This window comes from Heterocephalus glaber, unplaced genomic scaffold (genome assembly GCF_053883595.1).
Source record: "Heterocephalus glaber isolate CG9 unplaced genomic scaffold, H.glaber_assembly_v1.0 deba00001555, whole genome shotgun sequence".
Classification (NCBI taxonomy): Eukaryota; Metazoa; Chordata; class Mammalia; order Rodentia; family Bathyergidae; genus Heterocephalus; species Heterocephalus glaber.
This window is the reverse complement of record NW_028258346.1, coordinates 7,876,228-7,899,144: the sequence shown is the minus strand read 5'-3', so window position 1 is coordinate 7,899,144 and position 22,917 is coordinate 7,876,228.

Sequence of the window (22,917 nt, the reverse complement as noted above, 5' to 3'; positions counted from 1 at the left end):
CAACCACTCCCCCAGTCATTCTACTGCCTCCTTCACCTCAACAACAGCAAGAGAGACATGACATCCTCAATGTAACACTCTTCCCGGTATTTCGAGAATCCTCAGCCTGATGAGATAGCCTGATTTCCCTTTATGCCAAAGACGTTTTGACTTCTTTCTCTGCACTACAAATAGTTATTGGCAAACATTCACTCCGGGAAAATGTGTTTAACGTTCTCCAAAGTACTGCTTTTAACCTTTTGCAGCAACCTAATAAAATTAAGGTCATGGGAAATATTGTCCCTAAGAACACGTGGCTAAAAGAGGAACAAGAGACATTAAGTTGTCTTGGATATGAAGGGTTTTGCCAAGAGAATGCTGAAGTGATTTTATTTGAATCAATTACAAGACCTACAAGCATCCTGAGAGGTACAAACCCTAGAGTTGGCACAAGTAAGTCAATCATTCACAAGTTCTAGCAGTGGAATTCATTTGTGGATGGTGTCTGCCTAAGTGCAATCATGATCCCCTAACTCCACAGCTTCCTTCCAGAGAAACAAGTGAAACAGGAATCATCAAAGCCAGAATTTTCTCCCCACCCCCACCTAGTTCTTTCCCTTAGCTGCCTTCGGTCTTCTTTTTTGACAAATCCAGTCATTGTTGATTTCTGCCGTAAAGAGTGGGCAAGGGAAAGATGTGTTTGTCCTCTAGACATTGGTCTCTGATACAGTAGCCACAAACTGCCTATGGCTATTTAAATGGAAATTCATTAAAATTCAGGAAAAATGTACAACCCAGCTTCTCAGTCATACCAGCCACACTGCAAATGCCAGAAAGCAACCTGTGCTGAGTGGCTACCGACATAGCCAAGTAGATCTGGAATGTTTCCATCATCTTGGGCAGGGCTCTGGCAACCTAGAAGGCCCACTCTGAGGAATCTGAAAATCTTAGAGCTCTCCTTTCGTGGCTGTTTGAGTTTGCAGTTTCCAAGAGGCAGATTTGGGGGCAAGGATTTAAGTGTGAATAGTCTATTCAACAAGGGCAAGGAGCACAGGGAAGGGAGTCATTATGAATGAACAGAGGGTAGGTATAGAATATGGATCTTGGAATTATCCCATCAAAGCAGTGAAGGGAGCAGAATATCTATACACTACTCCTGAGGGCTGCTTCCCATTTGGGAACCTTTTAGTCCTTCTGGTCTACCTGCAGTTAGGCTGAGAGTGGGTAGAGAGGTTCTCGGGCTCAGAGGCAGAACACTACAATGTTCTAAGAAATATGGGTGCTGCACAACACTGGCTGCCTCAGAGAGGCTTACAGATCACCTTCCCCCCAGAAGTTTACCTAAAACTGATGGTTATGATGTCCATGTCTGAGACAACAGAAGCTTAGATCTCAAGGGAGAGGGGAGGAGAGCACTAAGAGGAAAAAACTCAAGAATGCTTAGAAGAGCTGATTCCACATACCATTAAAGGTCAGTTGATGGGAAAAATAAAAGAGAATTGTTCACTGTCCCTGGGATGCTGTACTCTAGATGTTGCAAAATGTTCCACCAAGGTTACAACCCTAATCAAGCAGTGAGATGTCTGGGTGTCCCACTCACATGGCAGTTATCCTGTAATTCAAGTGTCCCAGCTTCCCATTCATCAGGAAGATGAAAGGATCTGGAAGTCCAGAGCATCCCTCTTGTTATAGGTTGAATTGTGACCACCCCCCAACACCAAGATGTTAAAGTCCTAATACCCTGTACACATGACTATGACCTTATTTGGAAACAGTCTTTGCCAGTGATCAAGTTAAAATGAAGTCATTGAGGATGAGATTAACCTGATATGACTGGTGCCTTTAACAGTATCAGGGGACTTGGGCAAGTCAACTTACAGAAGCACAGATGACGCGGAGACACAGGCAAATGTCATCTGCAAGACAGGAATGGCGGATGGCACCAGAAGGTAAGAGAAAGGCGGGAAACAGATGTACTCTCACAGCTCTCAGAAGAGTCAGCTCTACTGATCTTGGACTTCCAGCCTCTAAAAAGATGAGAAAACAAGTTTCCATGGCTTAAATCCTTCAGGTACTTTGTTATTAGGCAGCCCTAGTTCACTATTATGTCTCTGGAAATCTCCTCTCCTTTCTATGATGTTTCCAGGGGTCCTCTCTTGCCTAACAGTGGAAAATGCAAGTAAAGAGCTTGAATTCTGAGCTATTTGCCTGTGTTTGCATCCCAACTCTGCCACTATCAGGTGTGTGACCTTGAACAAGTTACTAAAGTTCTTCATATTTCAGTTTTCTCAGCGGTAAAGTGGAAGAGTCAGCAAATTACAGGATTTTTATAAGAATCAAATGAGGTAAAATATATAAAGTGTTTAAGACAAACTTCTACCCCAGATGACTTGGACTTACACATGAAGGATTTGTAGCCTCAGAGTAGAGGCCAGAACTCAGCTCTGCTCAGGCAGAGGGAAGAAGTGCTACTTTGGAGGGAAGTCTTTCAGCCAGGAATTCTGAGAGATCGCAGGTCAGGGAGCTTAAAGGTGAGTGACAGCAAGCTTGGATTCTCCCCAGGAGCCCTTCCAAAATGTGGGAGGCCATTGCGGGCCCAGAAAGTTCCCCTCGGTTTACCTCTGCTTTCAGCCTTGGCTGCAAATAGGCTCTGTCTGACTCAACACTGCAGCATCTGCCCTCCAGCAGCATCCTGCACCTTTCCAAGTCTCCCTACCCAAGTCCTCTTGCAAGCCAAGCCTGAAAGTTGGGTGAGATGACATCCAGAGGTATGTTTCAATGAAAGGGGGCCGGAGCTGGTAGATTTACCACTCCCACTTCCCATCATTGGCATGGGCCGTGGAAGGAAGAATCATGCCTACTTCTGAGGTCTTAGTGGAATCGCACATTGCTGGATTCCAGCAGTGGCTCTGAGCACCTATTCATTGACTATTCTCTCTCTTCTGTTTCATATCCTCACTTCCTCCTGCCTCTTTCCATCACTTCTCAAATAAGTTTCACATGCAAATATGTGTCTCAGGCTCTGCCTTTACGGGAGCCCAAATTAAGGCAAATACTAGGAGCAAAGATACAAAAACAAGGGCCTGTGAAGGTTGGAATGAGGGCATAGAAAACGTGAGAGGCCAGCTTGTTTTCCTGGAGTGTGCAGATGCCAGCCAGGTTGCTGAGAGTTAGGAGTGGTTGCTAGGTGCCAGATCCCAAAGACCACTGTGTGCTGGGTAAAGTTCTTGGCTCTGTCCACGTAATGCAGAACTCTGAGAAGCCAAGAGGGTCAGAGGAGAGCCATAATGGAAAGTGACCTGATCAGAGACGCTTCTAAAAAAGTGAATACTCTGTTTGGAGGGTGGGGTTTGGAGAGCCAAGGCTGGGGGCATTAAGATATATTAATAGGCCAAAATACTGGTCCAGATGAGCATCAAGAACCTGAACTAGCAAGAAAGGCATGAAAAGGCAGGAGGAATAGGCCCAGAAATATTTTAGAGGGAAAGTTCATAGGGTGACTAATTCATTAGTGTGCTCCCAGGACCTTCTTAATTTTTATGTTGAAATTTCTGCAAACTGGGAAGCCCCTCAGTCTCAGGAAAACTGAATGGTTTATCACTATAAATTATCACACTTGACTGACTGAATGGTGGCAAGGGATTAGGGCAGAGGAAGGAATTGAGAATGATTCACCTGTTTCAGGCTTTGGTAATAGTAGGATTTGTCTTCACCTGTGAAAGCGAACATGAGATAAACTGGTTTTGAAAATGAGGTGGTGCAGTGGGTTTAGGACAGATGGAACAGAAGGTGTCTTAGGGCTAATAGGTAAGTATGAGCAGAAACACTTGGGATTTAATGAGTGATGGAAGAAACTGTGAACATAGTTGAGATTATCCTGGGAAAGTGGTAGGATGAGCTAGGGCGACCAGGCATCTTTTTATTGATGAGCAAACCACATACTTCCCTAGAGTACTGACTGAAAAATTGTGATCATTCCTTGAGATGGTTCTGAAGGCTACACTGATACTAGGAAACCAATATTTCCCATGAATGTTTAGAATTTGTTTACTACTGCAAGGCCAGGGATTTAGCTCAGTGGCACCGCACCTGCCTTGCAAGCACAAGGTCCTGAGATCAACGCCCGGTACCCACCCCACCCCCCAAAAATAGAATGTTTATCAATGCAGCTGTTTGTCACCTAGCAAGGCACAGCCCCAGAGACAGGGAAAATTTAATGGCAACTCCCAGGAAATTGCAAGTACAAGGAAACCAATTGTGTGATAGAGAGATTACCCCCAGCCAGAGAATGTGATGTGAGCAGACTGGCAAGTGAGAGGAAGAATCTAACAGCAGGGCTACTTGGAGAAAATGACTGAAAGCATTCACCGCTGAGCTTGGTAGGTGCATTATGGGCCACACCACTTGAATCCTTCATTGATTTGCCCAAGAGAGGCTGTGGGGACTCTGAATGAAACTCTAGAACAGGGACTGAGGGTGCAACTCAATGGTAGAGCACTTGCCTGGCATAAGCAAGCCCCTGAGTTTAACTCTCAATACCACACACACACACACACACACTTTAAAAATAAAAAGCAAACTCCAGTTTACTTTGTTGCATTTTCTTACAGTAACTGATCATCTGATACACAACCCTAGATTCTTTAGCTTTCTGGGGACCCATAAGCCAGCCATAGTAATAATCACCATCATAATTGTTAATGTAGTTGATAGCTTTCTGCTTGATGCTCTTCTAAACACTTTATACATATTAACTTGTCTCGTCTTTACAGTAACCTGTCAAGGAAATACTTCCTTTTTTTGTTTTGTTTTGGTTTGGTTTTCTTGGTACCGGGGATCGAACTCAGGTCCTTGCACTTGCAAGGCAGGCAGCAAAATCACTGAGCTAAATCCCCAGCCCAAGGAAATACTTTCTTTACCGTCTTCAATTTTATGCATGAGGAAATTGAAGTGTGAATAGATTAGGCAGCTTGCCAAAGCCAGTTAGCTGGCCAGCGTGCAACCATTATGGCAGCACTGACTATAGAGTGGGATCTACATGGTGGGCTCAAAAGCCAGCAAGAATTGGATCCAGCATATTTCTACCCTCCCAACCCAGCACTGCTGAGCCTCCACAGCCGCATCTGCTCTCAGATGGACAAGGTTTTCTCCTGCCACCAAGCACCAGTCCCTCCTCTTCCATGCCCCCAGCTGAGGCATGGGTGTCCCTGCCTTCACAGATCTCTTTGCAAGAACTTGCTGGCCTTCTTCTTCCTGCCTTTTAAACTAATAAGTGAATAGACCAATATCCTTTATTTTGCCCCCTTCGAGGGCTTGTCAGAACTTTACAGAGAATTAGGTGCTGTGCTACATGCTAACTGGGATTGGGAGTTCAGGGACCTGGGTTTCACAGACAGCACTGTCTTTTACTCTCTGTTTCTGTTTGTTTCTCTTCTTTGGATCTTCCTGGATTCTCACAATTAAAAAGTGAAGTGTCACCTCTATCAGTGATTTCCAATTTAAGGAGATGCTAGACAAAGGGTATTAGAATCCTAGGGTATGGAAGGTGCTGGACACCTTCCCATCATGTGCTTCTAACTGCCACCACCATGCACCTATTTCTCTGTCCCTTCCCCCAGGGCCCTGCCCCCTAAATAGCAGGTGGCCCCTCTGACAGCTCCCGCCCCCATCCTGAGATCCCACCCATCCCCAGCCTGAATCAGTGCTGAGCAGGCTCTACCTCCTGATGGAAATGTGGCTCATTTTTTAGAGTGATGGGTGGAAAAAAAGATCTTGAATCACTCACTGTTCTAGATGATCATTAAGATCCATGACAATGCTTAACATGCAGGAGACTATGATTTATATAAAATGCTAGTGTGAACAGCTAAATCAACCCCCCTAAGATTTATGCTGTAGAACAAAGGAGAAAGTAATTAGTCTTAAAAGAGTGGAAAGGGAGGCAGAATATCCACTGGGTCATGTCATGAGCCCCAGGCTCAATCAAGTCATCTAGAACACAATGTCATAGTGTACTCTGGGTCATCTGGGTTGGAGGGGAGAGGTACAGAGATCCCCTAAGGTTCACTGGATAACCCCAAACTGCTCTCACTCAGGATGTCTGCCCGATATCTCTCTCCAGCAGAGGCTGTCCATGTACCTCCCTACTTCCAGCCACTGAGACTGGCCTCTTCTGCTCTCCACCATGTGGGTTACCAACCATTGAGGTCAAGTCCACATAAGGACATACTGAGCGTCCACCGAGCCTAGAACTGGGCCAGATGGAGAGCAGGGGAAGTGGGAGCAAAAACAAGTAGGCCCTGTTCTCTGCTCAACCCCCACTGCCAGCTCTTAAGTTAGAAAGGACGACACTTGCAGGAGGGACAGAAAAGGAGGTGCAGAGGGAGAGGTGCACCTGGGTTCCATCTCATCACCAGCCATGGTGAGGCCGGACAGCTCATCCCCTGCCCCACCCCAGGACACTTCTGAGCTGCCCAGGTCTGACAGCCCATCCCTGTCCAGGGGCCCAGGTGATGACCCGTGTCCCTTCGGAGTGGACACTGGGCAGAGCAGAACTTCTCCACTGGGGAAACTCAGAGCAGGGCTTCAAGCTCTGTAAAAAGTAAACAAACCAGTGTCAGACTGCTGCCTAAACATTCTGCCTACAAAGCCACTGAAACAACAAGGTTTTCCAATTACCATAGTAACCCCTGGGTGGGATCCGCAGACTGCAGAGAACAGAGGATAACTAGAGAGAACCAGATTCAGAATGGAGCACTGGAAAGAGGAACAGGCAGGTGAGCCGGGCATGGGTCTGGCCTGCAGCCCCTGCTGGGGTGGCCGTGGTTCATTCTGCAGCTGTTTTTGCTTCTAGAACTAGACTATGGGAGGTCCAAGAACAGGGGCTCGGCCTAGTTTTCATTTGGTTAACATGAGGATGGGCTTTCTTTCTTTCTTTCTTTTTTTCATTCTTTCTTTCTATCTTTCTTTTCTTTCATCTATCTCTTCTTCTTTTTTCAGATCTAGGGTACGATACATTTGTTTTCAGATGGTGTCATTCTGTGGCAGAGCTTGAAAGAGACGGGCTGCAAACAAAGCTGGATGTGGCATGAGGATGAAGTGGAAAGAAGTAGCTGCAGGGCCTGAAGCCATTGCCCTCAGTCCCTCTGGAGCAATGTAGGCAGTCCTTGGGTCTCTGTCCCTTCCGGATCACAAGCCCAAGGATACAAGAGCCTCTATTCATGCTTTAGAAACAACCCTGATAAACACAACAAACAAGCAGAAACCCTAGTGGCCGAGTCAGATAGGGGAGCTGTTACCAATGCAGCCTTCCTGTCCAGTGACCTGCATTGCCATGAAATGAATCTGAGCACAGACAGAGCTAAGGGCCATGGCCAGAGACAAACATGGCTGACCTAAAGCACAGAGCATGTGCGCCATGCTGCCTGCATCTCCACCTAAAACATTTGCCACTGAAAAAAAAATCAGCAGGGTGTGGTTCCCAGGGGACCTGCATCAGGGAAAGGGTGGGCTTCTGCTTTAGTCCACAGTCAGCAGAATGGGTTCTGATTCCCAGGGCAGAAAGTGTCAGTGACTTCTGGGAAGTAGGGCCATAAAGTAACTGTGTTTTAACTCTGTGTCTGTCTGCCGGTGTCACATTCACACACACAAATCTTTCCAAACACAACTCTAAGCAACACCTGTACACATTCCTCTAGCAGTCAGGGAAGGTGTTTCATCAGGGACTTGGCTGCAGCAGTAGCAAATGGCGGAGTGTGGGGAACACAGTGCTTCCTGCCTCTGGAACTTTGCACTTGCTGCTCCCTCTCTCCCTATCTTCTTTTGCCACTTCCGTACATCCACGGGTGTCACTCTGCAATGTCTTCTCCTACTAGAAGCCTCTCTGGTGCCTTAGCCTTGGCTAAGATCTTCTCCTGAAAGGAAGCTTCTTAGAAGGTGTGATATTTCCTGCCTGCAACTGGCTGGGGCAGTGGTGTCTGCTGGAAGGAGGCAGCCGGAGCAGGGCAGGAAGCACCAGCTGTAGGAGCAACACAATAGCAGCTGTTCCTTATTAGATGTATACTGTGGGTGGCTGGGGCTTCACTCTGTGCCAGGGGATTTAGTAATCTCATTGCAGTCTTGCTACAGGTAAGTGTTCATATCCCCAGGGTACCAATAAGGAAACTGAGGCTCAGAGAGGGTGAAGGTCTTCCCCAATGAAACACCTGTCTGAGAGCAAAGGAGGTCTCAAACCTAGGCCACAGGAAAGCCTGTCCTTTTTGATGGTGCTAAGTGGCTCCCTGCCATGGTTCTCCAACAATACAGCCCTATCCTGGCCCTGGCTTCCTTCCTTTTTTGTCAGACTTGGTCAAAATCCTGGCAGCAACAAATCAAGTGCTTGATCCTGAAGAACTGATGGCAGCCTTTGCAGGCCTATACAGAAGCTGTGAGGGTGCATTCCTACTTCCGCCCCCTGGCTCCTATCCAGAATGAGTGCCAGGGTTGAACGCTACAAACTCTGCTTAGGTTTCCGCAATCTCTGCCTTAGGTTTAACCCCCTGCTTTCTGATGTTTAACATTCATCTTCTGCTCTTCATAGTTGTGTTTCAAATGAAGGTGTCAGGGGCTGGTTTTTAAACATGGGACATCCTCAGGCCTGGCAGAGAAAGCAGCCAGCCAGTGTGCCTGCCCTGGACAGTGGGGAGGCACGCAGTGGCCGCTAGTGGAGGAAAGCCATTCAGAGAGCTCTGCACCTCTGCAGTTCCTCACCCCATGCCTGCTCCTCCCATGGTGAGGTGACAGCCACAAGCAGATGGGCATGGAGCCCAAGAGCAGGGCCTTTGGGCAGATTTGCTCCCTCAGGAAAACAGAAGCCCAGCAACATCCTGACTTCCACCAACACGAGACCGTGGCCCCAGGGACGCCTTGAATTCAGCCTGGTGAGACCCAGCTCAGGATGATCAGCCGGGCCAAGCCTGAACCGCCAGTCCCTGGAATTCAGAGCTGGTGAGCAGCTCACTTGGTGGTAGTCCATAGAAATTCCCCGGGGGGACAGGGCAGTGAGCAGACTTCCTTCCGACCCCTTTTTCTGCCTCCCCTGAGGTAGAGACAGTGCTGAGAGAGGGCATGGAAGAAGTGTCTGAGCCTCTGGGAGCGGGCCCAGCTCTGAACAGCTCTTCCTTTGCAGGCTGGCTCCTCCACAGTCTCCCAAAACACACAGCCGCCTCCCGTAACTGATGCCCTGATTGTTCCGAGGGAAAGGTTTGCCACCTTCCTGTGTCTCGCATAACCACTGTCCTTAAAAATATAGACACATTTGGCAGACATCCAAGGCTGGGAAAGCAACAGGAGCCAGGCAGCTGCACCGCTTATCAAGATGGAGAGGCGGGCGGGAGGGAGGCTGAGGAGAGGATTCTAGGACTGGTATGGATGTGAGCTGTGAGCGCAGGAGGGTGGCCCAGGAGCCAACGGCCAGGACGCGAGGGTGGGACAGGAGGTGACTGCATGACAAGCAGTTTCCTAAGCCAGGGCACTCTAGTTCTGGGCATTTCCAGTCAGTCCCCTCCCTCTTCCTGACTCAATGCTGTGCTCCTGGTAGCAACGCTTATAAATTTTGGTTAAGCCCTCCCTTTCCTCCTCTCCCCAGCTAGCAGGCAGAGATAACAGGACACCCTCTCCAGGGCATTTGCCTTTTAGTAGGAAAGTATGGGAAGTCCAAAGGCCTTGGGGACCCAGAAGAATGGATTGACAGATGGTAGGTTTTCAGGCGCCATGATGCAGAGTGGAGGATTCTCTTTGGGGACAGTAAGCTTCCAGCGGATGCCCCTAGTCCACCCTGTTGACAGACTCCCTGCTGCGGGCCCTACAGCCCTGATCTTAGAGTAGAGAACCAGGGCCTTCACAGGTGAAGGCAATAGCACAATAAAGGCAGGGCCTGGTCTAGAATTGGGCCCACCCAGTTCCACAGCCACCAGCATGGATGGATGTGGCCAGAGTCCAGGAAGGTCACAGGTCTCGGAGAGGAAAGGGAAGGATGGATGGGCTGCAGGAGAGGCTCTGAGGGAGCCAGATGGAAAGGCCAGCACCAAGCAGCGAGCTCTGGGGAAGGAGGGTGACAGGAACAGGAGACAAGGGATCAGGCCAGCAAGGCTGTGAGAAGAAGCCACTGCCCTCACCCAGTTTAAGCATTAAGCTTATTTTGTGTCACAAGAGGTCTAGGGTGGAGCAGTGGCTCGTCCTCATGGACCACTTCCGGGTCCCACTTCCGGTCACAACTCCACACACATGTGCAGGCCAAGCAGGGAGAAGAGTTCCCGGCCTGCACCATAACCATGTCCTCTGTTGGAGAAGCAAAGCATGTTTGTGCTGTGGGTATAAGCTGCTGTCACTGGTGAGAACTGCGTCACATAGACACCCTCACTGCAAAAGAGATGGAAAAATGAGGACTACAGTAAGATGTGAAGGGAGAAAGGCATGTCAGATCGGCCTGGCAGCCATGAAGCCACTTTGGCCTCTCAGACTCATGGGTGACCTCTTCCTCCCTGGCCCAGGGATACTGGTTGCCTTCACACCCTTCCTTGGCTTGTCCATTTCCTTTGGCTACTCCCCCGACCTCACCAGCCTGGCAGCACTTCCTCTTCCTCCTCTTTCTCTTCCTCCCCTTCTGCCGCCCAGATTCCACCCTGGCATCTGGCACGAACCTCCCCACAGCACTTGGCCAGGACAGTGACTCATTCCAGTACCTGAGGGCTCTTGCAGGACAAGAGTTGTGTCTCAGCCTTATTGCCTCAGTTTTCAGACATAAGACCTCACAGTCACAATTCACTTCTTTTCATATTCCATGTCCAGTCTGTAGCAAAATCTGCCAACTCTGTGTGCAAAGTAGATCCACACTCCTAATGTTTCTCACCAGCTCACCTTGTTCCTGCCTCCATTGTCACCCATGTGTATAGCTGCAATGGCCTTCTAACCAATCTTCCTGTGCTACCCTTCCCTGCCCATCCACCTACTGTCATCACGGGTCATGTCACCCTTGCACTAAATCCTGGAATGGTCCCCGATTCCACCCAGAGTTAAAGTCCTAAAGGATCTGCCCTCATGGCACACTTTACCTCCCACTGCTCTCCTCCCCACGGACCTGTCCCACACTGGCCTCTTGATGGATGTAGTTCCCAATCGAAGGCCAAAGACTCACCAGCTAGGAGCTCCAGGGTCCAAAGGTGAAGAAGATGGATGTGCTGCTCAAGCAGAGAGGAAATTCACCTGTAAAGCTCTTTTTTTATTTTTCCCCCAGTACCAGGGATGTTGGTTGTCAGCTTCATTAGATGAAGAGATGTCTAGAGAGGTGGTTGGATCGTGAGGGCACTGTGCTCCTCAGTAAGTTAGCACACTGGTGAGTGCACAGCTGCCTGGGCTGTAGGGAGTTGTGTCCAGTGGAGAAATGGGTCATGGACATTCCTGAGAGGGGTATAACTTTCCTGGGGCTCTTGCTTTCTCTACTTCCTGGTTACCATGAGGTGAGCAGCTTTTCTCTAACATACCCTTCGAAGCACCATGGTATTTCTGCCTTGGAGCCAGCTAGCCATGGACTGAAACTCTGAAACCCTGAGCCAAAATAAATATTTTCTCTTCTAAGCTGACTTTGTCAGGTATTTGGTCACAGCAACGAAGAGCTAGCCCATTACCCTTCCTCTGCTTTTTTGTTCTACTGGGATTAGATGATGCCTGCCCACATTGTTGGGGTTAGATCTTTTTTATTCAGTCCACTGATTTGAATAGTAAGAGCTTCTAGAAACACCCTCACAGGTGCTCCCCGAAATAATACTTTGTCAGTTATCTTGGCATCACGTAGCCCAGTCAAGTTGGCTGTAAAAGTAGCCATCACCCCCAAGCTCCCTGACCTCACTCAGGTCTGTCCTTGAGGTCATCACACAGTGAGGCCACCTGTGACCACTCAGTTTTAAGTTGCCATGGCCCACCTAACACTGCATTCCCCTTCCGTGCTTTGGTTTCCTTCAGGTCACTTCATCCAAACTAGTGTATAATGTATGGTTAGAGTTCATTCATGCGTCTCCACCATTCTTCCCCTGGATGATAAGCTCCACAGAGGCTGTGTTGTTTTCTGCTGTATACACAACACCTGGAACACCTAACAGTTGCTGAGAAATTGTTGGTGTTGATTGAGTGAGTGATCTTTGCTTCCCTAGTGCAGATCAACAAGAGCAATGAACCGATGAATGGATGCAGACCATGAAGAAGGGATGTTCCAGGCAACAACTGTATCAAAAGGTAGTGCTAAAGCAGCATGCCAGGAAAGCAGCGGCACACACAGCAGGATATGCAGAGGGTGGGGGCAGAGAGAGACACAACTGTGATCTTCAAGTTGTTCATTCCATCCAGGATTGATTTCAATTAACCCCCAAAAGGCAACTTAATTCTATTTTCTCGTCCTTTTTCAAGTTCAAGTTCTAGTAGCAAAAGCTGCTGCCCACCGAGTGAATCTCGATTTAGAAGGCAAGAGGAGGGCCTCCTTCGTGCAGAGGGAGGAAAAACAAGAACAAGAAGCACTGCTGAATTTGCTAGGTGGACAGCAGAACAAAGGCCCCAAGGTGCTAAGGTCCTCTGACCAAAGCAGGAAGGGAAAAGGCAGGCTTTCATGGCCTCTGTAATGCAAGGTGTGTTTATGACCCATTTTCCTGCGGCTGGTTGTCAGTGTAATAGAATCCAATCTGGGCAACTCTGGTGGCTGTTTCTGGAACCCAGCTCAACCTGGTTACATTTTGTACCGGGCTTCACTATGGGATGTGATTTCCTCAGGAAGCAGTTTAATTACTGCAGGTCTCTACTCCAGAAAAGACTCACCTGCTCAAAGGCAGATCGGTAACACCAGCCAGACACAGGGGAAGGTTTGAAGGGCCTTGTAAAATGTGGTCATGTGCCATTTGTGAGTTTCTGAATGATTATGGGAATAACTGTGAGAAGAAACTGGAGCTCCTGGACACACAATCATGTACGATCCTAATTTTGGTGGCTGGTAAATTATAATGTTGAAAGTTATAAATAAAAACATATGTTCAAGGTGAGGATGCACTATGGAGCCTAAGATTCTATAACAATTCTTATGATTCAAGCTTTCGTGTTTTTAAATAATCACCTGCAGAAAATACAAATTCCATATTTAAAAAGCTACCATGTGACTCTGTATTTTATCAATTTTTAAGAATATTCTATTGCAAAATACTCTAAGACACACAGGGAGCTTTATTTTGCTGATGTAAAATAAGCAACCTAAAGATGCTTAGTCTTACATTGGAGGACAGATTGTTTGGTCCAAAGGCAAGATAAAGTGAAAGAATTTGAAGAACAGAAAGGTCTTCTCATATTTGCATAATTTCAACTTTATAAGAATTAGAAAATGTAGTAAAATGTTTCTACAATTAAGTTTGTATTAATTTTTTAAAAAGCTATAAGAAACAATGTGGCTGGTGCGTTACCCAGCTTTCTGGAACATAGCTTAATCAACTTAACACTAATATTCCATTATTTCTGATTCTCATAAAATAAAGTTCTTCACATGTCAACATACCAACTTTCCTTCCCGAAATAACTCTGGTGACAAAGAATTTACAATTCCATTTTTAGAAATTCCAGACATTTGCCTGACCTGAATATTTATTAAATCCTTCTGAAACTTCCCCAAAACAAAACCAGGAAACCTGAAAACCATAAAATTTCCTTTGAAAATATTTTGAAAATAGATCGTGATTTATAAACCAAATAATACATTTTTTTCAAGTTGGACTTAGAGGTTTTACTACTTTCCTAATTTGAATTTTTAAAAGGGTAGTGTTAATGACTAGAGCTCAACAGTTCTGCTTAAATATTGATTTTGCTAGGTTTCTTAGAGGCATGATGAAATTATCAATTTCTGTTGAATTTGATATCAATACTCCCAAAAGGATTGGCAGAAATTGTTTAGGAATCACTTTAATCTTCTTGACAGAAAAGGAGCCCATGAATTAAAACACGGTCCCACACCATATCACAACACTGATGTCTGAAATGACTGACTCAAATTTTTTGGTGGATTCTGATTCAAGTAATTTGATTTTTTCCACTACTGCCATTTGGCTGAATGTATAACTAAGGTTGGGCTCGATGGTGCATTCCCGTAATCCCAGCACTCTTGGGAGACTGAGGTGGGAGAATTACAAGTTTGGTCCCAGCCTGGACAACTTAAGGACTGAAGACCTTGTCTCAAAATAAAAAAAAATTTTGAAAGGCCCAAGAATGTAGTTAAGTGAGAAGGCCCTGTGTTCAATCCCCAGTACCATTCAAAAAAGTATAACAGAACAAGTAATATTACAAAGTTTTTTTTCATAAAATCAAATTCAGAAATCAGACTCTTTGGTAAGACCACACAACCTATTTTTTAGTTTGAAAAATACTGTCACTGTCTTGTGACCTTTTGATTGAAAACTATACCCCTGGAGCCAGTGGGATCGTTTGGATTTTTCCCAATTTCTCAGAGAGAGAGAATACCAAGGAGAAGACCAGCCTGGCTTCAGAATGACCACATTTCCAGGCCATCGGCTTCTAGAGTAAGGAGGGGAACCCAGGCTCCAAACATGGGCACCAGCCAGCAAGGCTCACACTGACACCCAGGCCACCCGAAGTCCACTGCTCCCTCAGCACTGCGGGCCTGTGAACACTTCCCCCTGCACAGGGTCCTGTGGGACAGGACATGTCAGCAACCAGGAGCCCTGGACTGGGACCACAGAACGTGTGTCACCGAGCTAGGCAGAGAGGTGACAGCAAAGCAAAGCCTGGGCTGTCAACCACAGTAGAGAGCCAGGTGGAGGACCGAGGGGCAGGCTGGAGGGAGAGTCTGCTGCCCCCAGGAGTCCTGAGCACCTGGAGTGGGTTACTCGGGCTCCTTGAACCAGAAGCTTGATGCCCGGCTATCGTGAAGGAGGCTGACTCCCTCAGGGAGATTGCACCCAGGTCTACGAACTATAAAGTACTATTTATTGTAAATCAGTTTAACTAAATAAAAACATTCAGGGGCTGGGGATTTAGCTCAGTGGTGCCCCACCTGCCTTGCAAGTGCAAGGTCCTGAGTTCTATCCCCACTACCAGAAAAAAAAAATTTACCCTGGCTTCCTGCCCACTGCTCTTCCTCCCTCTTCCTTAATAACCCAGTTCTGTTACTCCTAGGTAGAAAGGAGAGGAGCTATTTCTGTGGAAGGGACCCAATGCTCCTAGCCATAACCCTGAGTTCTAGTTAAAGGAATGAAAAGGAGTCTCATAATCAGACCCAGATTGGGCATGCCACCTGGGCTCACCTGTAGATAATTAAAACCTGCTCTTGCGGAACCAACTGTGGATCCATATGTATGTGTAACATGTAGCAGTTGTCTGAACACAGTGTAACCTTGGATACCAGAAACCCAACTTCCTCAGTCTCATTGCTAAGGCAACAGGACCGAGGTGGGTGTGGGGAGCCCAGCATAGCTATAGACAGCTATGCTGCCAGCAGGAAGCAATGGGGTGGAGGCGGAGGGAGGACCACGGGCCACCTCTCTTCCCAGGAAAGGCTGTAGGACAGTGATTTCCTCATGCCTCCAATGGCCAGAGAACCTCTAGGTGGGACCCTCTTATGTACTCATAGAGAGGTGAGGATGGACAAGATAGGCCGGAAGGTGGGGTGCAATTGTGGGCCGAGGCAGAATAAAAAGAGGGGTAACTAGCGAGTTGAAGGATGAGGGATTAGGAGACACAGTTAGTAACTGGATACGTGAGGCTGGGATCCAGGGGACTGCTGGCCCAGGAGCAGCCTTGAGTGAATCCAGAACACAATCCTAGCCCTGAAATTCACATCTGGGCTTGATGAATGTTAGCCTGGCTAATCCCCTACATTGGAAGGTAAAGTGGAAGATTGTAGAATATTCTAATGATCAAATAGGAAATAAAAATACTAAAACGAAAGATTGCCTGCTTCTAGGCTGTCACCAGTCTGACCAAAGGCCTGTGTTTACTCTGTCCCCACCAGAGGAGACCAGTGCCTTCTCCATGGTTAGGAAGGAAACAGCCTTGTTTGCTTCCAGAGTTGAGGAGGGAAGAGGCGCCTGCTTCCTCCTGGAGGCCTGGACCCCTTTCATGTGCCCTCTATCCAGGCAGCCCCTCCTGACCCTGAAACACCTGTCTTCACCTTCTTCATGCAGAATTCAAAACGTATATTATTTGTTACTATGATTTATAACTTTATTACAGTATAGTAAATTCACAGACGCAGAAGCAATGGGCCATTAAAATAAACCTGAAGTGAAAATCTGTGATATTTTAGATGTAGGGGAAGGCCAGCCAAGGAGGAGACAAGAACGCCTGCATTGGAAAACGCTATGCTGAAGATAGTTGCTAAAAATTTAGCACAAAATTTATGTCTGAGCTTTATGACAACCAAGTCTACATCAGCAACCAGGGAGGTTCTGCTGGCCTCATAAGCACTGGAGGAGTCGACTGCCTGTGCCTCCGCTGTGTGCAGAGCTGCTTGGCCCCTCCTGGCCCAACCTCACTGTGCCCGCAGCGGTCTGGGCAAATGTGAGCCCTCCGTACACTGTCTGTCCCTCTGTGCAGCAAATAGCTTCTGAGGATAGACGATGTTCAAGCTCACTGACAACCACTGGGGATGCAATGGTGGACAAAACACAGTGATCTCTTCCTTTGGAAGCTCATTGGCACAGAGAAGAAGCCCCGAGGTAAACACACACCCACCCACCCCGCCCACCCTTGGCCAAGCAGGCTCCAATGTACCCGAATCCTCTCGGAACCCTCTCATTGAGGGCAGTGCGGGAGCCATGGAGCTGAGAGGCCCTGCAGGAAGGCCTTGGCCCTGGGTGGGAGAGTGGAGCAGCTGCAGAGGGTGCTGGTCTGCAGGGAGGGCAGCCTGGGGGAGGCCAGACAGGAAGAGAAGCCCCTTGTCGCCTAGAGCTCTCTGGATCCCAGGAGACCCCCTTTAAGCATGCCCTTTCGCTGAGCTCACTTCAGTGAGTTTCTGCCACTGGCAAGCAGGGGAACCTTGATTATTAACTTGGCGTTCTTAAATGGTAAGGAACACATACATTGCATTGAGCACCAGGTGGTCTTTAGGGCCGTCTTCACTGTGGTCTGTTCAGATGTACTTCTCTGCCCAGCAGGACAAACATGGGGGACTAATAAGTGTGTCTATACCTCTTGTGATGCATCCTGAAATTCTTCTTTTTTGTGTGCAATGAGAAATAGATAAACATATTCATGGGGAGGGAGGAGAGCTGAGATCCCCATTTCCTTTTGGGGGGATCCTTTCAGACCCCCAATCAGACCTAAGAGATTCAATGTGGCTACTGCAGGGAGTTCTGGAGAGAAACCACTCTATCTGCTGGACTTGGGGTTGGAGAACTGTGAGGAGCGGCAGCAGCCGTGTTGTCATGCTGAGAAGCTTGAGCATGATGCCAACACGTGGGCCGTGGAGTCAAGAGATAGTGAACAGGGCTCTGGTGCTGTGGCCTGGTCAGTGATCTTATCGACCTCTGCCAATAGCCAGACTCCTCTTGAACTTTTCAGTTATGTGCTCTACTAGATTCAACTTGGGCCTAAGGGAGACTTCACCTTTAAACTTCATTGCGTTTGTTATTGCCACAGGCATATGAAATCACACTAAACAAAACCATAAATCCCATCTGAGGTTGGGATGACAGGAAGAGGTGGGGAAAAGCTGATCATCAAGTTCACGGGCGCATGTGCAGCTCGCATGACTGGAACAGGGAGGGGGTGGGCAAGAAACACAAGGCAGTGACAAGGCTGAATGAGGCAAGAGCAAAGTGCTCACAGCCCTCTTTGTTTGGTTTTCCATATGGACAAGATGCTGTGACATTTGTACGCTGCAGCAAAAATCCAAACTTGGGTTTTTTATTTCATAATGTATAATACTGGTTTAATTTCTTGTTGCAGTTCTATCGTATTCCCCCAAAGCTAGAGTGCTGTACTTCAGCCCTCTGCAGGGTCCATATCTGCAGATTCGATCTAGAGCTGGCTAAAGGACTCAGCAGGATGTGTGTAGGTTACACAGGAATACTACACTGTTTTACACAGGTGACTTAAGGATCTTGAGCCAATCCTGCATGGATACCAAGGGCCAGCTGTACTGCCATCACTTTCCCTCGCCAACACACTGTGGCTATGTGGCACACTCACTCTGGAACATGCTTTATTGTCTCCTTCCATGACCAGCAGCCAGGGCAGAAGAGCTTTCTACACAAGTGCTGTTTTGTCTCCAAAACTTGCTGTCCTCATTTGACTGGTTGGCCATCAGTGGCCAATGTCCTCTGTCCCTCTTAAAGTTCCTGATTTCTGGTAACAGGGAAGATACCTGTTATTCCCATGCATGTCATTTTCAGGCTCAACTCCATGATTGGCTTTATGGAACCATCCCTAAATGTGGTTTCATCTTCCTTTGGGTTTATAGCTGTTTTTGAAAGTGTGTGTTGGAGCACATGAGTCCTGGAGATATTTCTTGCAAAGAGAGCTTGAAAGCCAATTTGGAAAACCCTGTGCATCATAACCTCCTTTAGAGATTGGTAGCACACCCTGCATTGCCAAAGTGCTGAGAGATCCTGTGATTGCAATGTCCTGAAACCCACTTTTTGTCATATTTTATGGGCTAAAGGTTATTTCTAATGTTAACACATACTGACAGTCTTCAGAAAAGGTATCTTGTGTACACAGTATGCTGTGAGAGATGCTGATCTAAAGTAGAATAGCCCATGGCCACTGAGTTATAAACAAATCTTTTATTGATTGTACAACTGTTATAAAAATGCAATAATTTGAAACAGATTAGGACCATTCTTTTGCTTTGAGAAAACCAGTTGCTTTTTATGTGCAAATGACTGTGAATCCATCATTTTCACCCTTTTTCTGAAATCCTGCAGCTCAGTTTTATGCAGTAACCTGCAGGAAGCCAAGAGGAATGAAGACTGAGGGAGGAACCTGGGTTTGCTGCAAGAATGACAAAGGCATGAAGAGGGAATTGGTAGAAAACCTGCATCTGAGGAAAGATGTCAGTAGGAGGCAGTGTCCAATCTCCAACAATACCAGTGTGTCTGCTAAGAGGGATGCTAAAGCTTCTCCATTATTGTTCTCCTTTCCCCAAGGGACTGAGGAGCACAGAGCTAAGGAAATGACAAGACAGAGCCTGCACAGGTCCAGGACAGAACTGACGATGGATGAGCTTCCCTGCTGGTTCCTCAATGTGAAGCCAGTTACGGTGTCCATGTTTTGAACACCTTTGTCACAGATGTGGGAGCAAAGAGCTTGACACACAACGGCCCTGAGAATGTCATGTATCACCATTTTGCAGATGAGGAAACTGAGGCTTAGAGGCGGAGCTAGGTCACAAATGCAGTAAACTGGTGAGATCCCATCTCTTGTCTCAGAAGTGATGAGATCTCTGGCCACACTAGAAGACCCTGCCAGCTCTCTGCACTGTCCCCAGGGCCACAGGGAGTGCTACAGGTGTGCTCGAAGCCTCAGGCCCACTGGCCAAGGAGGTTGAGCTTGTGCCGAGTGATAGCCACAGCTTGGGACCTGGACACCTGAGCCACCTCAGGCCACCTGGTTGTCATTAAGACTTGAGAGCAATTTTCACAGTATTCACGCGGAGGTGAGGAGAGAAAAGTACTTGGCTCTGATGTGCTTGACTGACATTTCGAGTTTTCAGTGGCAATAAAGATGAGTTACTTGTACAAGCAAGGAAGGCTCTCTGAATTTGAATAAAAACACAAAAAGGACGAAGAAAAACTAGTCTTTATTGAGCAAGAAGCTATGTAGTAGTTGACTACTGATAAGGACAGAGTGGAGATTTTAATGACTTGGGGAGTTTTCGTGAGGATGAAAGAAAAGGTGCCCTGAACCATCTCAGGTGGGCGGGTCAGGAGATGGCCTGAAATTGTCCAAAAGCAGGTGTGGTCAGGGAAGTTAAATGGAAGGAAGGCTTGGAAACAGAGGGCAAGTGGTTTGGAAAAGGCAAAACTTGTGGGAAGAGAGGACGAGAAGGGAAATGAAACGAAGATCTTTCCGCATTTCTGCTTCGCTTCTTTTTAGTAATTAAGGTGATATGAAGCTGGATATTATGGCAAATGTGCAGGCTCTTTGTCTTTCTGTTATTTTAAAATTTAATGTGCAGATTTTAAGTGTGAGATATGGCAGGATCACAAATGCTTTTGCTGACAAGCATTGCAGAGCTGAGTTGCTATCATCAGCACCTTACAGAAATACTTCCATGTGCCCTCCATATATGCCTGTGGAGCTTTCCTGCTCTTGTTTCTGCCTGGACCATGTTTTCAGAGCTTCCTGCAGGAGGTGACTAGAGAATCCCAAGACGATGAGGATGCAGTGACAGCCTGAGGCACCCAGCATGCATCTTGGCTGATCCTGTTTGCTTGTCCATGACGGAAGGCAGGTGGGATGCCAGAGGGATCTCATCTGGAAGTAAGTGGGCAGAGGTGGAGTTCAGCTCCAAATGCACCTCTTCCTTCCTTCATTAAACATCAGTGGGCACTTTGCATTTCTTAGCATTCTGAACAGGAAGCTCAGATAGGAGGTGGTAGCAGTTTAAATAGTGAGTTAGCTGTCGACCCAGGACAATGAAGATACCAGGAAACATCTGCCCGGAATCATTGGGATAGGACACCTGGAGCACAGGTGTCACATGTTTGAAGGGAGGCTGCTTTTCTAACTTACCTGGCTGAGTACTGGGAGCGCGAATCTCACATGGTGGTCATCAAGGCAGCGCTTCAGCAGTCTGGGACTTTAAAACTTGAAGACACTCAAAGGCAACAGGCCTCCCGAGTAGAAGTTTTCTCGTATAACCAAGATCTCTTAGGTTGGGAACAATAACCCCCTGAGTGGTGTCCTCAACTCTACCACCTGAGGCCCCTCATCCACACTTGACCCCACCAGGTCATCCTTCCCTGGAGACCCTCCAGAACCCCAGAGGGCTGCCCTGTGCTCCAGCTTCGTGGGAAGAAACCAGGAGTCTAGTCATTCTGTCAAAAGGACACCTCAGCAGTTATTACCACTGAGGGTCACAACTAGATGTTAGCAGCTCTGCAAGTTCTTATCTACTTAAGAAAGACCCCACCTCAAGAAGTGTCTGTGGACTGATTAAAATTAAAATAGAGTAAAAAAAATTAAAATATAGTTAGTGGAAGCTCTAATTATAGCAAAACAACTACTACCCAAAGGGTATTGTTTAGGCAGCTCCCATCTTGCCGAAGAAAATGAAGGAAGATGGCAGCAGGATCAGGCTTGTGGTTCAGGAGGTAGCTTTGCTAGCTGTGTGAGAAACAGATCTGGGAACGTACAAGCTCAGCAGTTAGCAGAGAGAAATCGTATCATAACAGCTATCATGGAGGTCCTAATAGCTCCCTGTGAACCTAACTGTGTTCACTCCCATTTTCCACGAGTCTTATTTATGCTGCATTTATGCAATATGTAGGACTGTATTGTGGATAAAGAACAGAAATTTACTGGTCATAGTTCCAGACCAGGACCCAACATTTGGTACCGGTGAGGACCTTCTGGCTAAGATCATATGGCAGAAGGGTCAAAAGGGCAAAAGAGATTATGACTGCGTCCTCACATTGTGGAAGAGAGGGGGAGGCAGGAGGAGGACATGCTTCTTCAAGCTCTTTTATGAAGAGCCTAACTCATCCCCAAGGAAGGAGCCCTCCTCATCTAGTTACATCCCATAAATCCCTCCTTCCAATGCAACCTCTTTCGAGATTAGTTGTCAATGTGCAAAGTTTGGAAGGTGCTATGATTTCTATCTAGACGCCCCCTAAAGCCTCCTGCTCTCATAGGTGAGGCTATTGGGAGGTAACTGGATCATGGGGCCGTGGAACTCATCAGTGGATGGGTCTACTGACGAGTTTATAGCTAAATGTGATATTGGGAGCTGGAGTCTTGTCAGAGGAGCCTCCCCCTATTTCTCTCTTCACCCTAGTGCTCTGCTTCCTGGTGTCCAAGCCATGAGCAGCTCTACTCTGCCACGCATCTCTGCCATGCTGTCCTGCCTTGGAAGCAGCCAATTATGGGCTGAAATGTGAGCTAAGATAAACCTTTTTTCCTGTAAGTTTTGGGTGTCCAGTATGTCATTCCAGCAACAAGAAAGTGACTAAGACAGGGGCAACATGCATTCTAACCTAGTGCCATGTGATTACCATCCTCCTTTCCAGAGGTTGAGCAAATTTCTTCATACCTGCAAATCTTCCCTAGCCTGTAACACGACTTTACAAGTAATGGGACCATGTGGTGAATGGGACCATACAGAACTTCCAAAGCTTGGTCTTAAAGACCATGCAGCTTCCCTGTTTCTACCTCAGGAACTCTGAGGCCAACATGGACCCCTGGGCAATATGAGGGGAACTGGGGCACCTGTCAGATGGCCCGTCCAGCAGCTCTCTGACTGCAGCCAGGTAAGGGAGTCCAGGAAAAATCAGGCCCAAAACCACCCACTGGAAGTCACTTTAGTGTTGTTTTCAGCCACCAAGTAGAGATAATCAACACAGACAGTCTGTGTCCTGAACTAAGGTGTTAGTTGGATTTCCTCATTCAACAAATTTTTTGAACACCTATTACATGGCAGGCTCTAATCTAGGCACTGGAGTCACTGAGGAGAATGAAACAAACATACTTGGCCTCATGGAGTTTGTATTCTAGTAGAGAATAGACTGGAGAGAGAAGATGGATTTGGGAAATACTTCCGAATTATTTGGAAGGGGCTCCCAATTGATTGGATATGGAGGGTAAGGGAAAGAGGAGAAAAGAATGGATGCTCAGGCTTCAGGGTGAGAGGTCAGGATGATCCAGAGACAAGCAGACAAGACTGGGAGTTGTCCAGTTTGGGATACATGGACTCCT